At 42.3% G+C, this 16,299-nt stretch overlaps 1 protein-coding gene across 2 annotated transcripts in view; it reads left to right on the top strand.

The window, feature by feature from the left end:
- Positions 1-16,299, top strand: part of TMEM245 (transmembrane protein 245) — a 95,788-nt gene that overhangs the window by 63,370 nt on the left and 16,119 nt on the right. The gene's annotated exons all lie outside the window — the stretch shown is intronic.

Consider the following 16,299-nt stretch of genomic DNA (forward strand, 5'->3'; position numbering starts at 1 on the left):
CAGTTGAAATGGAGGGCCTGACATCTGTGCAGTACAGATATCAGAGTTACTTAGTTTGAACTATTTTTAGTCTAATCTTGAGGACTAAGTACCCATTTGCAGCTGGAGTGTATTAGATATGCTCCTGCAGTGCATTTTCCAGTTCAATTTCATCTGAAAGAAATTTACTTCATGATCTCCGTGAACCAAATTACACCAAAGGCAACAACAGGGGAGCGCTCTCCTTATCCCACTTAAAACACTACTGTACTACACCTCCAGAGTGCATCCACTGTGCTTCATGCTTAGTTACCATTCTTATGTTTCATTTCTAAACTACTACAGTAACTGAAGGAGGACTTTTTGTGCTTTTAAATATGGTTCACTGAGACTTCAGAATAAAGCAATTTTTGGGGTGGTACAGTAATGTATTTAATTCATCACAGATGAATGAAACTGTCAGCTTTTACCTGTTAGCAGCTTAAAACACTAACACGTTGGTAATGTAGTAAATGGATTTTAAATAAAGTATTTAAGTCATAGCTCACTTTTTGTCAAAAAAGTTGATGGACTGGGCAAAGTCAACAGACGCCATGCTAAATTCTATACAGCCCTTGTCTCTCTGTATGCTTTGTGTGTCATCTGGTGCATACATACAGAACATGAACAGGCAAACTGGTGATGTATTAAAACTGTTTTCCAAACTTACTGCCAAGTGTTTGCCCTTGTTCTCAGGTGTACCTTACGAGAGCATTGTTCTCTGTTACTGGAGAAGATGTTTCTGGGTACATCTTAACAATGAAAAGGTTATATCATGCTGTGAAAATTTTGAACGACGATAACTGCTATAGTCATTCAAAATGAAGGGGCAATCCAGATAGATAGAAAACAACAAATTTGGAATTCTGTCAAAAAGTTAATAGCCCTTCTCTTGAGTGACTGCTACTGAGTTTTCATTGATCACATGATTAATATCTTGGTTCTATCTCTTCTGAAGAATGTAAGCAGATTTAGAAACTGAGACTTGTCTCACAGATTGTTCTCTTTAACCCTTGATAGAGGGAAACAGTGCCAAAAAATAGAATATGGTTTCTCTGATCATGGATACTCTGCAGGGAGGATTGTGTTAAATGCAATTTTGGGTTTATAGGTCTGTGACACAGGTGACCAAAGATATTTGTCAGAGTTCAGAATGGTGGAAAGAACATAATGTTAGAGAAGCCACAGGAAAATGAGCAGGAAAGAGCCAGCATGCATCAGTAACTGCAAATATGATGAGAAAAAGCCAGTGTCAGGAGAATGTGGAATGTGAAGCTGCTTGTTGTATGTAAGGGAACTCAGTCTGTATGTTCACTAAGGTAGCCTGAATCAGTCATTCACGTTTGTTTGTTTGGAGTAGCCTGTACTTGGTGTTTTATTTGAGTTCTTTGGAATACTGCTTCTGAAATTTTCAGGAGTTTTTCTCGCTCTTGCTCAGTTGTGTGTAAGGATTTATCATAATGCTTCTAGATTAGCTTGCCTTTCACTCAATACATACTGTCATTGTCAGTATGTAAATATAAAGAGTACAGTAACAAATTCCTGTGAGTTTATGCATGCCTAGTTTGTTGCCATCTGAAAATCAATTGCCACTGCAAGTAATTTCTTTTGTCACAAAGTAGCATCTATCCTTTGATTTTGAAACAGAATTGTTGCTAGAGGGGTAGGAACCTGAAAATGGCTAGTTCACCTCATCTATAAAAGGCATGCAAAATGGGTGTTAATGCTTGGTGGTAGGATGGCAGGAAGAGGCTCCATTTGTATTATGAATTATCAAATAATGAAGCTTCTGTAGTCAGTTTTATCATTAGACTATGACAGCATTACACAACATGAATTCAGCCTCAAAACACGCGTACAAGTTGACCAAAAGTATAGAAAGGTCAGGTTATAAATCTTGACATTCACCAGCTATGTTCCAGCTCCCATCGCTCTCCAGCAGGACATAGCAGTGTATAAAACTAAGAATGCATCTAACTAGTCCTGTCCAGAGGGCAGGGATCCTCCTGGCAAAAGATGCAGTTACATCTCTGTTGCTCATGGACCAAATTAGATGAAAATACTATTCTTCCATATTGACAGTCACTTCTGTTGTTCTTTTACTTAAACTGTGTCATGAAATGTACTAGGGACCTTGGTTACAATCAAGGAAGTCTGTTCCTTTTTGTGTCCTTTGCCATTTACTTGTGAGGAGAAGAGCAAGGCGGAAACAGGAGGAGGGCAATCAGGAAATGGTTTCTGTAGCTCAAGAAATCCGTTAACTTGAAGCTGTTATCCAGCAAGCACCTAATCAAACCAAGATCTTTACACATTGCAGTATCCCTCATCGGAGCTATCTTCTGATTTTTATTGTAGGGAATACAAAAAGCTATGGATTTTATAAATATTTTTCTAATTCCAGTGGTGATGAGTTTGCAAAGATATTGACAGTTCACTGGTTAACTGTTCGTGCGCATTGATTTATGAGCTGTATTTCGGTAAGAACAGATATCCTGCCTATTTTCAGCCAAGTGCTGAACCTGACTGTTTCTGTCAAAATACTTTGGATGTTAAATGTGCACTTGAGTAGCGGGAGAAAAAAAGATGTGGCTCTGGTGACACTGCAACGCTTTTGAAGAAGTTAAAGGGAATCCAAGAATTACATACTGAAAGCAATGGGATGCATGCCATCCCAGATTTTAATAGGAAATCTATTCATCCAGAAAAGAAAGGAGACAAAATGCCAGCAGCATGTATCAGGTGGTGGGAACGAGCAGGGATTACCAAAGGGCAATCCATGACACATCAGTTGGAGGCACACGACGACCTAGGTGACATCTGGGAACACCCAGCACAGCTTCGCCAAGGACAAGTTGTGCTGGCACCAACGCGAGCCTTGCTTTGAGGAGGTGGCTGTCCTAGTGGGACAAGGGGGGAGCAGGGCCTGCCATTTACTCTGACTTCAGCAAGGCGCGTGACACAGGCTCCCACGGTCTCCCAATTCACAGATTCACAGAGCGGTAGGGCTTGGAAGGGACCTCTGGAGATCGTCTAGTCCAAACGCCCTGCTGGAGCAGGATCACCTAGAGCTTGTTGCGCGGGATTGCGTCCAGGCGGGTTTGGAATATCTCGAGAGAAAGAGACTCTGCAACTTCTCTGGGCAGGCTGTTCCAGTGCTCTGTCACCCTCAGAGGAAGGAAGTTTTTTCTCATGTTGAGCTGGAACGTCCTGTTTTCCAGTTTGTGCCCGTTGCCCCTTGTCCTGTCACTCTGGTCACCGTTGAGAAGAGTCTGGCCCCTTCCTCTGGACGTCCACTCTTTAGGTGTTTGTAGGGGTTGATGAGATTCCCCTCCCAGTCTTCTCTTCTCCAGGCTAAACCGACCCAGGTCTCTCAGCCTTTCCTCGTACGAGAGATGCTCCAGTCCCCTAGTGGTCTTTGTAGCCCTCCGCTGGACTCTCTCCAGTAGTTCCTTGTCTTTCTTGAAGCGGGGAGCCCGGAACTGGACACAATATTGCCGACGTGGCCTTAGCAGGGCAGAGTAGCGGGGGAGGATAACCTCCCTCGACCTGCTGGCCACGCTCTTTTTAATGTGCCCCAGGACACCGTTGGCCTTTTTTGGCCACAAGGGCACACTGCTGGCTCATGGAGAGCTTGTTGTCCACCAGGACTGGCAGGTCCTTCTCCGCAGTGCTGCTTCCCAGCAGGTCAACCCCTCACCTGTACCGGTGCCGGGGGTGGTTCTTCCGTAGGTGCGGGACCCTACGTTTGCCCGTATTGAATTTCATAGGGTTCCTCTTTGCCCAATTCTCTAGTCTGTCAAGATCTCGCTGATGGGTGCAGCGTGGACAGGAGAAGGGGATGACAGGGTGGGAGGGCCGGTGCCTTGTGCTCAGCAGGCCAAATCCCACGCGCGGGGCAGCTGCTAGTGGTGGTGCGCCCTCAGGTCAGCGGTGGGGCTGATGCTGGTGATGGTCTGAAGTAGGGGCCTGGGCAGTAGTGGGCCAGGCCGCCTTCCGCAAGGTTGTGGGCGTCTCTTCCCATGTGGGGAAGGCAGGACAGCTGATGGGGATGTCCCTTGGCATCTGGGGAAGGCAGCAGCTCGATGGAAGCCAGGCCCTCTCCTCTCTTCCCCCTTGGGGCTCAGTGCGGGAGAGATGGCACCTCTTCAGGAGGGGCGGGGGTGGTGGGGGGATGGGAAGAGAAGGGCCCACGCAACCCTTGGCAGTCAAGAAAAGAACGGTTTCTTGGTGGGAGATGTTGCAGGTGGGCCTGCGGGATGTCCGTAGAGTTTGTCTTCAGTTAAACAGGACTTTCCCCTTGTGAACCCGTGTTGGCTATGACCAATGACTGCATTGTCTCTCAAGTGTTTGTCAGTAACTCCCAGAATGGCCTCCGTAACTTTACCTGGCACTGGAACGCGACCGATAATTCGGCAACAAGAAATTCCTAGGGTTCCACGGTGTTGTGGTGATGATTTTAGTCCATTTCAAATGCTAGTATCAAGTTATTGCTGTTACAGCCTCAAAAGCCCGGAATGTAAGGCACCGCCAAAGCACCAAGGTGGGCACGGAAGCAGAAAGTTTCCAAAAAGAGCCTCCTACTCCAAGACAGAGACCGGGAGGGGACACAGGAGTGCAGAGGCAGTGCCAAATAAGAGAGGACAAAAGGGGTTTTAATCTTTTGTCGTTGTTTATTGTCCAGTCATGAAGGTGCGGAGGCTGAGCCGCCGGTAGGGATCCGCCCGGGCGCTCCTGCGACGCTGTTGGCGCGGTCTGACGCAAAGGAGCCTGGATGGTTGGGGTACTGCCAGGTGACCCCTGAGGCAGGTGGACCCGCTGCCAGGGATGATTGTTATTGAGGTGGATCCACCTCCATGGGCTCCACGCTGTTGTCTGGTGGATTAAGAGGTGTCGGCCCCACTCCGTGCTGTGGTGGATCCACCTCCGTGGGCTCCACCTTGTCTTTTGGTGGTCTGTCAGGCCCGGTCCCCAAAATATGCCTGAGCAGGTAGGCACGCCAGCGCTCCAGGCTGCCGCCCTGCGTGGCCGCAGCCGAGCGCTGGCTGACGCGGGTCGTACGAGCGCGGGCGATGAGTCTCCTGGCACGAGCGGTGGTGTTCCTCCTCCACTGCTGCACCATCTTCAGGCTCCTGGGAGGCGCCTTCCTGTTTGGCAGTTGTGGGAGCCATCTCCGTGCTGTCCCGCGCAGAGGTGGGCAGCCACCCGCCTCGCTGCCCCGGCTGCTCCCTGGCAGGCAGACCCGCTTGGTCTGGATGGCGTTCTGCGGTGGGCAGCCACCCGCCTCGCTGCCCCGGCTGCTCCCTGGCAGGCAGGCCTGCTTTCGCTTGATGGCATTCCGTGGCGGGCAGCCACCTGCCTTGCTGCTCTGGCTGCTCCCTGGCTGGCAGACCCGCTTGGTCTGGGTGGTCTTCTGTGGTGGGCAGCCACCCGCCTTGCTGCTCCAGCTGCTCCCTGGCAGGCAGACCCGCTTTGGCTGGACGGCGTTCTGCGGTGGGCAGCCGCCCGCCTCGCTGCTCTGGGTGCTGCCTGGCAGGCAGACACGCTTGGGCCCGGCGGCGTTCCCTGCTGGGCCTACAGCCATGTGCTGCATGGCCGTGATCAGCGAAGCGAGGTCAGTTGTGCTTGTGGTAGGAGGTGCAATTTGGTTCCTCCTCCTCCTCCTCCTCCTCCGCTGCCTCCGCTTCCTCCTCCTGGGAGGTGCATTGCTCCCCTGCGGCTGCGGGAAGCGGTTCTGCGGCGTCCCACTCCAAGGTGGGCAGCCATCGGCGTCGCTGCTCCGGCTCCTCTTCCTTCCAAGCATGCTTGGCATCTGAGGGCCTCGAAGCTCCGCAAACTGTGGGCCAGCTGCAGGGGCCCCTCCTTTTATAGGCCCCGAGCAGCAGGCTGCCATTGTGATGTCGATTGTGAGTGTGGCTGATGCGTGCGGCCCAATATGGCAGTTTTGGGCGTGGGGGCCCCGTGGCCTGAAGATGCCCAAATGTGAGTGAAGGAGGAGGGTCGTGAGGGCGGAGGGCCCCTTTCCAGGGGCTGGCTCCCACCTGCCATCGTGCTTGCCCCAGAGAGAGGCTGCCCCTTGGGAGGCCCATTTGGCTAAGTCAGGGAGAATTCATGTTTAAAGAAGCACTGAAACACAGAGGTGGGGATATTGTTTTTTCCGTGTCTTGCACATGTGATTCTGTTTGTACGCTGACAATTTGCCTTTACCCCAGATATCTGCTTTTGGTGATATTGTCCCTATTCCCACAATTGAGTCCTTTCGCCTCCAAGCAATCCTTCAGAAGGTGATCAACATTGTTTGAACTATAGAATAAATGTGGTTTTGTAACCTGTTAATAAATGAGTTTTCACAGTTTTGAGTAACTGTCATCATGCACATGCTCCTTTCATATTAGAGTAACCACTTCATGTGCTTTGTTGCCGTATACTGCCTTTGCTTCTCCCAATGAGTTGCATCTTGGGGAAGGTAATATTTAATGTGTGGGGAAGAGCGAAGATCAGTGCTTGCACGATGATTCTGTAAAAAGTATGGGAGGAATATCACTACCAAAGGCACGTGTGACTGCAGGGTTTTCTGACTGATGTACGAAGTACTGGTTCTAATTGAAATAGAGCAACTAATTCAGAATTCAAAATGCCAAATGCTATGCTGGAATTTCATGTGCCGTTGCCTGGCAATGAGTTGGGAATTAAAAATAGAAAAAATGCCAAGAATCCTGAATACTGCTAATGCCTCAGTAGGAAAATAGCTTCTGTTCTCTAATAGTTTTGGTGTTTCATGCCCAGTTGGTTTATCTGTTCATCGTCTTCTTCAGTTTGCAATCAATCTCAAGTCCTTCTCACTCTATTTCTAAGTTTCTTGGTGTGGCCACACTTCATTAATATTTCTTCATTTTGATAAAAGCTTCATTTGCCCTTTGCCTTTCGTCCCTCCTGCTGTTCTGTCCTTTTTTTTTTTTTTAATTTTTATTTGTTCTTGTTTTCCATATTACATAAGTGGGTATCAGCACAACAATGTGAAGAATTATCAAGGTCGTATTGCACTGTCATTATGGGCAAGAGTCTTCCTTGACTGGCAGTGGTGTTTTGTGGCCTGTGAATATAGTAAATACATGATTTTTTTTACTGAAACTACTAAAAGCCAGCTACAGCAACCAGTGGAGAAAAGGGAATAGGGAGGCAACTCTTGACTCTGTCAGAAGGGTTATGCCAACATAGGTTGAGCTGCAGGAACTCTTTCAGCAGCACTCTCAGTCAGGGTTAGGAAGATGACTTGCTTTACAAATGTGAGAACCACTTGGACTGGTTTACTGTATTTAAATAATTTTAGTTCTCAGTACTAGTTAGTGAATTTTTTTATTGTAATTACATTAATAATGTAGTATTTTGAGGGTTGGGGGGAAATCGTTATCTGCACATATCAGTGTGAGATTTGCTTTGTTCAGAAAGGTTCTGTATAACCAAGTTAGTTCATAAGTCACCTACCTCACTGCACTAGTAGGAAAATTATTTCCTTTACTCCTGAAAAAGGGAGGTGGTGCTCTTGTCTGGAGGGTTTTTTTTCCTGAATTGATAAGCAGTAATTCTCCAATTCGCAGGTCCTTAAAGTAGTAGCATGCACACCTTTGCCTGAACCATTTTCCTTTCCCTGAGCAGCATGTCGTTCTCTTCCTGAATGCACCATACCCTTCTTCCCTGAAGCTCCCATTCTGCTTGCTCTGGTGGAGATATTGCACATTACTAAGTTGCATGTTGTCACGGCCTCAGTGCAATTTAGTGTGTGCGATATTTTCACATGAGTGCATGCACACGGGTATGGCTGTGGCTTAAAGTTACTGCAGCTTTCAATTTTGGTGGGGCCTAATTACATTGTGAAATGGTCTTAAACCCAGATCAGTGTTTTGAGTGATGCCTTGAAACATGTGTTAGTGTGTTCTGTAATGCCAGGAAGATGAGTACTGTTTGTTTTCAATTTGAGAAGGGTTATCATTATTTGCTTCATTTTCTTCATTTGCCATGTAGACCTCAAATTTGATCAGATTTTTCACTGATTATATAAAAGTTAACTAAAATATTAGGCATTTCCAAAGAGGAAATAGTAATCATATCCTTACCTGAAATTTGCCAGAAAGTCAAAGAGAGATTTGATATGAAGAAAACCTACAGTGCCTTAATGGCTGAAATATAGGTTCTTACTGTTTATTCAGCTCTTATTTATTAACATTTAAAGAGATCTGAAATGAGCTACCATGCAAACAAACAAAAAAATCTCAGCTGTTTAAGCATCTAGCTGGTTTGCAGTGGCCTCCCAGCAGTAATGATGGAGAAAATGAGATGGTGATACAATTCCCACAGAAAACAATAATCTTCCAGCATGTTAAGCTAATGCTTAGAACAAGCAAAATGTGTGATCTTGTTTAGTTTACTGCAACATTAATAATGTCTTTCAGATTAATTTTTGCAAAGACAACTGTTAACCGATTATGTTTTGATTGAATTTTTGCATGCAGTGTATGTCCTTTAGTAGCAGGAGTATCTCTTGCAGAAATCTCTTGTCACAGGAATGCATTTAACAGGACCTTACTGAAATACTATAAGCTCTACTTACGGTGTATGTTACGAGATGGGAATAGAATTGAAAATGATTCTGTCTTAATGAAATAATTTCCTAGTCTAAATCTTGGAAAAACAGATACTTTTTTTTTTATTTCATGGAGAAAAGGAAAGCTTCATTTGAGTTACTACAAAAAAGGAATGTGGTCTATATATCTAGAAGAGATGCCACAATGTTTCAGTACATTTGCAGAACCAAACTGACAGTAACTGTATTCTGATTATCCTGGTGGGATAGATAGTAGTATTTGTCAGCTGATTGTTTAGTAGCAATAACCACATGGCTCACTCATACTGCTATATGCCAAAGAGAAAAAAAAGGATTGGTCTTTACCTGTATTTCCTTTTCTTTTACATTGAAAATACTTGTTCTTATTAAACACAGCAGTCTATATATTGCTTTGCATATACATGATTTTTTAAAGTTATTCAAAGAAAAACATATTCAAAGAACTTTTCAGAAAATAATTGATTTGGTCATGCTTAATCTTTACTCTTTTTCCAAATTTACCTGAAACTATGAAAAAATGTTCATTATTGTACACATATAACTTGGGTCAAGCATGTCACAAAGTCTGTAGGAATTTTAAAGTTTACTACCTGTAATTTATGAGATTATGTAAGTGCATAATCTGATGCTGAAACAAACAATTCTGTTCTCTACGCCACACAGACTGGCATAGTGTATTTTCAAACACCATGATGGGTTATTGAGGGCTTCCTTGTTTTATATCAGGCAGTACCAATATTCTGCCGTTTGCTTCTTTCATAGTCCAGATGACACATTCTGTATGTTCTAATAGCAATTCCTCGAGTGCGTTTTTGTAGTTTGCAATTCTGTGACTGTCCAGTTTGTTTAAGACTGAAGGTGTCTGTAAACACGTAGAGGATGTGGGTTATTGTGTGTATGTGTGCATGTACATTTAAACACAAAAGCAGATTTGCACACAATCTTTAAGAATAATGTAACTACATTGCATCTTAGATACTAGTCCTTTAATTACATATTGCAAATATGCAATTATGTATATATGTGGTTTTTTCTACACCATCAACTTATTTAAACAGTTGTTTGTAGGTCAGAACTTGCAATCTTTATTTTAATGAAAATTTAGTCGGTAGGTGACATAGACTGTATCAATAAAAACAGTGACAGTTATTGCATCTGGAATTCAGCTCAGCCAGGTAGTTTTTCCCTTTGCTTCTAAGGCAGGCCTAGTAGCTAACTGGGAGGGATGGAAAGACAAGGGTTGCTGAAGGAATTATTAAATACATAGAGAAGAAATCTTCTATCAGGCATTTCTAAGAAAAAAGGGGTACTATGAGAATTATTTTCAGTATAACATTGCAGGATTCCATCCTTCCATATCTAATATTTCTCTACATCTGTATTTAAGGTTACAGTATATATTATTATAACCGTGGTTAGACTTCTGCTATTTAAAATACAGATTTATTGTAATGTAAGAAGACAGCATGAAAAAAAACTTTAGGATTTCTTGAAGTTTCAAAAACTTAATACCACACCTTTAGCTTTTTGCTTTTTGGTCATATTAGGTCAAGTTATAGGGCCAATGCATTATTTATTCTCTCTACCAGCATAAGCAATCAAAATACCCTCTTCTCTATGCTTGTGATTCATAATTTTATAATAGTAATAATCTGAACAGACTGGGAGTTTCTTAATATAAGACTGCAATGGATCTTCAGCTTTATTGAGTCCAGCCAGCTGTTGCTCTCATTCATGAACTTTTCAAGCTAAAATGGGGATCTAAAAGAATTACATCCTGACAAGTGGTGTGGAGAATAATAAATGTTCAATGTACAGTGCTGGTGTACGCTAACAGCTAAGAAAGGCTTGAGTAAGGCTATAGAGCAGACTGACTGCACAGCTGAACAGCAAAGTAACAAAGGCCAAGGAATTGAGAAACTATCCTTTAAAATGCTGAATTTTTAGCTAAATGAAGAAAACAAAAGGATCATCAACTTTAGCAGATAGAAATAGGCCTAAGGGCGGGGGGGAAGAAGTTTCATTCGTTTGCTCAAAGCTCCACAAAATGCTGTTAAACCAAAATACCATTTTTCATATGCAGCAGGAGCAAGAAGCACTTGGGGTCTGAGGGATGACAAGGAGTACTCAGCAACAACAAGGCTGCTGCAGGCTGTTGCAGGAGGAGAGTAAATTGATGCTGCGTTGTTCGTTGCTGTGAAGGAGGGAGTCACATTGTAAAACCCTTCTTATGGGTGAGCTGCAGCTGAATCTCTCAGAAATTACAATGACTGTATAAGAGGTTGCAGAAGAAACAGATAAAATGAGCAATAGCAAATTGCTGAGAGTGGATGATATTAACTCACCAAAGAAAACTCAAGGGCAAAATTTGAAAAAAAAAAAAAAATGTTCCAGGGAACCTAGGAAGTACAGGCATATAAGCTGTACATCAGTACTGTGCAGCTTAGTAGGAACTAAAGTTAAGGGCATCCCAGCACCTGGTGAATATGATTTAGTTGCAAAGAATCAATGGAGTTTTCACAGAGAGAAGTTCTGCCTTACTCTTCATGTTTTTTGAAGTGGTCAGCAAGCAAGGCCATTAAGTTTTTCTGACTGCTGTGTTCTACTGACATTTCATAAAGGGTTTTTACAGCAATCTCCAAAGACTTTCAAGGAAATTAAGTAGTGATGAGATAGAGAATGTTTCTGCATGGTTAAATAATCAGTTAAAAAGATAAGAAACAGAGGGCAGGAGTAAATGATGGTGTAGGTAGGGACCTCTACTATCCCATGTATTCATAATTGTCCTGGGCAAGAAGTAGAGAGGGACACCTCATTGATGCTGCAAAACTGTTTGAGCTAGTAAGGATGAGGACTGATTGTGGAATTGCAGCAGGATTGTAGACAAACTCAGAAGACAGCAGTGTCTGGGGAATAAAATGACTGATGAAATATAATGTAGATGAATGTGATGCATGAGGGTGAAAATCAGTCCTAACTTCCCACATAAACTGATGGCCTCTGTGCTGACTGTTACCACTTGGGAGCTGTATTTTCAGGTAGGCATGCTAGCTCAGTGCTTGATAATATTTTTAAGACATCTGCCAGGCATATCAAACATTAAGATTTGTTACAACAGAAACACAGAATATTACTCCTGTTGTATGAATCTATGGTTTGCCTATACCTTGAATTACTGTGTGCCATTATGGTTCCTGCATTGCAGAAAGCTAGCAGGGCAACGAGACTGATGAGAGGAATGAAGGTATGCATCAGTTTCTGTATTAGAAATGACTGAGCTGGTTAGGACTCTTCAGCTTGGAAAAAGGATGTTACACAATTGAGGTTTGCAAAATTAGAACCAGTGTGAAAAGGATGACTGGGTTTGGAGTGCTTATGGTCTCTTCCACCATAGAATCTTGGGATCATCAAAAAGCAAGCAGGCAGTTTGAAAAAATAAGAAGCGTGTGTTGGTTCATTTGACAGGCAGTAGACATGGGGAAGGTCTTGTCAAAGAATGTTGGAGTCGCAGCAACTTGCAGGACTGTACAGGGCTAAGAATAGATACTAATTGAGGATTACTAAATAGACAGCCTGCATCAAGCTCATGATATCCCTTGAGGTAGAAATAGAGGCTGGAAAAATGTTGAAGGGGATTGTTAAATATGTTTGTCCTATTTCTTTTATTCCCTTAGCATCCGCTTCTGGCTTCTACTGGAGATGGGATGCTGGCTAGACACACCTTTGGTCTGAACTATTTTGGCTGTTCATATGTTATGTTCCAAGGTCCATTTTAAGAATAGTTAGGTGTTGCACTTAGTAAGCATAATGGTCTGCTCATGATAAAAATCTGGAAATGTTGGAAATAGTTGATTCAGAAATAACTAATGCTTTCAAATGTGCTTCTCAGAAGAATAATTGTAAGTTTATGTGGTATATGTGACTAAAACAGGCCAAAATAGTCATTAAAAAAGAATTACAAATACTATGAATACAACAGTATTGCGAAGAAATCATAGAATCATAGAATGGTTTGGGTTGGAAGGGACCTCAAAGATCATCTAGTTCCAGCCCCCCTGCCATGGGCAGGGACACCCTCCAGTAGACCACGTTGCCCAAAGCCCCATCCAACCTGGCTTTGAACACTTCCAGGGATGGGGCAGCCACAACCTCTCTGGGCAACCTGTTCCAGTGCCTCACCACTCTAACAGTAAAGAATTTCTTTCTAACATCTAATGTAAATAATCAGATGTAGAATTTCTTATACGTTGGACTACATGTTAATTGTTTTTTTGAGAATGTAGACGTTTCTCGGTTAGAGAAGAAAGTCTGTTTGCTGCTGTGTCCTTTGGACTATTTGCCACTGTTTAAAAATCTGAAGTTTTGATACAGTCACTGGAGCCCTGTCCTGCCTTCAGAAGTGTAATGTTTGCATCAGTTACACCATCTCAAGGACATGTGCTTTGTTCAAGACTGTATCACTTTATCTGATTAGTGTCATTACTAGTCTCCATATGTTGGAGCTGTTACCTCTCTTTGTTCACTTGTATCATTCCTAAGGAGAAATTCATTTCAACAGCAAAACTGTTGAAATCTTGTCATGGTGTCATCTCTGAAAATAATTTGCATATTTATATTGCTCCTGAGATGATCTTACTCTGTCAAGAAACACTTACTTCCACTTCTGCTTTATTCATAGCTGCAATAGATCTTAATGCTCTTTGCTTATTTTCATGTGTAAATTGAAACCTAAAAATAATGAGGGTGGTTTTAATTCCTAAAAAACGAGAACAATCCTTACAGACAGGCAACGAACAGCTTAAGAGGTTTTTTTGCAAAAGGACTTATTTGAGTCATTTCATTCTTCAGTCTTCTCCCGGTGATCACTTGAAATCTGGGGGATCATTGTAGAACAAGAATACTTCAGTCCTTTTTAAGATAATAGCTGCCATTTCATTGTCACTGGTAGTTTGTCTTTTGCAAAGGATCTTGATGGTGTCTGAAGGAAGAAAATGAATTATTTGGCTTTGAAGTGACGGTGACAGCGGCTGTTAGTTTCAGCCGGGATAAGACAGCGCTATTGTGCAAAGAAGAGTTCCTGCCCTCCAGGCACGGTGTGCTGGCTTCTGTCCTGGTGGGAACTCAGCTATTTATGCCACTGCGGTATAGTTGGATGAGGAGTAGAGAGCTGAGCTAGTTAGTTAAAACTAACCCAGCAAAAATAATTATTAGCTGAAGTAATTGTAAAAACTGTCGTGGCACATGAAAGAGACTGTGCTGGCAGGTAGAGAAAGGAAGGGTGGTCTGAGGCAAAAACTAATGCTTGTGAACAGGGGATGGGAGGACTCTTCTGGCAGTTTGGACTTAACCTGATTTGAAATAAGTTGTGGAACTGTGCTGTGAAGTTTGGAATGCATTGCATTTGTTTTTATATCTTGAACCCTCTACTTTTGAGATGCAAAGGTTGTATTCTCAAAAGAAATTGAGTAGCTGGAATTTCTTAAAGCATCATTTTGAATTAGTCAGCTCTGTATTCAGGAAGATTTTGCAACACAGATACAGTACAATCCTTGTAATGTCTCCTTAGAGAATATGGGAAAATACCAAACTTGTAAAGAAGATGACGAAAGACTGAAATTGTCTTTTTCTAATAGTATTTTTGGTTTAGGGTGTTCCCGTTGTCAAACTTGCCTTTTAATTGGATTGTAAACCACTATATGGCTTGTAAAGTGTTTTGTAAGGTATTTAGGGAAATGCTAATTCCTGAAAACATTTCCAAAGACAAATACCATTTTTGTCTAGTTTTTACTCTTATGCCCATTCAGCGGCCAGGGTTACTATGCTTTCATTATAAATTTACTATAGTAAGCAGTAAATCTCTCTGCTGAACTTACTATATGCTTACTCTAATCTTTCTGGAAAGTCCCAATTCTCATCATTTCAGCCCATACGCTCTTCTTTCCTCCAGTGCTCTGGGAACAGAAAGATCTAGAAAATCAAATTAACTCTGAGATCAAAAAGTGAATGCTCTGAGTTGAAGCTTGAGGTATATTCTGCATCCCAGGAGTCTTCACTTTTCTGCCTCTTCCCTTTCAACTGCGGTTGTTGCAGCGTTGGGTTGAAATTTTATTGTGTTGCTAATGGAGAAGAGACCTTACTTGCAGGCTCTGTGAAGTGAACCTCACTTCAGGTGGACATATATTTAATGTAAACTTCAGTAGGAGCAAAGGGGAAGCTGTAGACTTTTTATGGCAAATCAGTAAAAGAGAGAAAAATAGCCACTAAAACCCACAAAACCGATAAAATGAAACGGTGGCATTTTCCCTTGTGAAATCTACAAGCAAATTCCATAGCTTTTCAGTGAAGTAGAAAGAACTATAACAAAAAAATATTTAGGCCAGCTATGCGGAAATATTTGATAATTTGACAGAAGTTTATTCATTTTTAATCTGAATAACATGAAGTATGACCCATGTCCTCTGATTTTTTATTTTATTTTTAATTTTCCATGCTTTTCAAAGCTCAGTAAAATGGAATATGTATGTCTAAGTATGCCTTACAACAAATTGCCCTGAAGTGCTCATAAATTACACATTTGCAGATGACGGCTCTTGTAGGTAAAGTGGTTCATCCAGATACAGTGCCAAAGTGAGACATGAGCAGCAATTGGATTTTCTCATTTCTGAAATATACTGTTACTCTCCTATATAAAAGGAAGCTCTATGTATGCCAATAACGTATTAAGAGATGCAATTAATTTACTGTCATAATTTCACCAGGAAGGTCTATATTTTACAGATGGTAATAAATTCATTCAGCATTTGCACTAGCATACCACATCATCTTTAAGATCTGGTATCACAGACGCAGAGTAGCTGAAGCATACTGTTGATGAAGGTTCTGGTTAGTGTTTTCAGCATTACTTTTTTTAGCTGCCTTAACCATGAAGTCAAATGGATATAAATTTCTAGAGACTTTAAGATACGATTCTTGTTTTTTCTGACAGAAGTAACAAACATGACTTTTCAGAGACTGTAGAGTTCTCCTGGGCCACACTTGCCACAAAGTAGGATCCCCTGTGCTTTTTTCTGAGTAGTTGAGGCAGCCACAAAGAAAGGTGAAGGAGAGGAGGAGAATGAAATTAGGTATAGCCTCATCCCGCTTCTTGCTTGACCACTGGCACCTCCCAGCTTCTCAGCACTATGTGATGCCTTCTCCTTTCAGATGATTAGTTGTGTGTGCTAGATGCAAGGAGCTAGAGAGATGCTGTACAGTCTTCTAAAGGTGTTTGCTATTTTGCTATGGAAATATATTACGTGTCAACTTGCAGAATGACATCAGACCAAGACATACCTGTTGGTCCGTGATTAACTTTTCTCTTATTCTACTAGTGCATCTGTAATGAGTAATGGACTTAACAGTGTAAAATTTTCTTATAAGCTGCATGACTACATCAGTGAAAGACATGGCAGAACCTGAATTTAAATTTGAATAAAATTAATCTGAGGATAAAAGTTATGCTTGTCTGAACTGAAATGTGAAAACTGTGTAGATTAGAATGGCAGTTTTGGATGCTTCCTTAGCAATAAGAAATGGTTTTGCAGTTACATCCTAATGTAGTTAAATTCACAGCAATTCATTCTGGCTGTTGGAATCTTTTTTCTGGCTTGTTGTCTTTCTTT

This window comes from Balearica regulorum, chromosome 2 (genome assembly GCF_011004875.1).
Source record: "Balearica regulorum gibbericeps isolate bBalReg1 chromosome 2, bBalReg1.pri, whole genome shotgun sequence".
Taxonomy (NCBI): Eukaryota; Metazoa; Chordata; class Aves; order Gruiformes; family Gruidae; genus Balearica; species Balearica regulorum.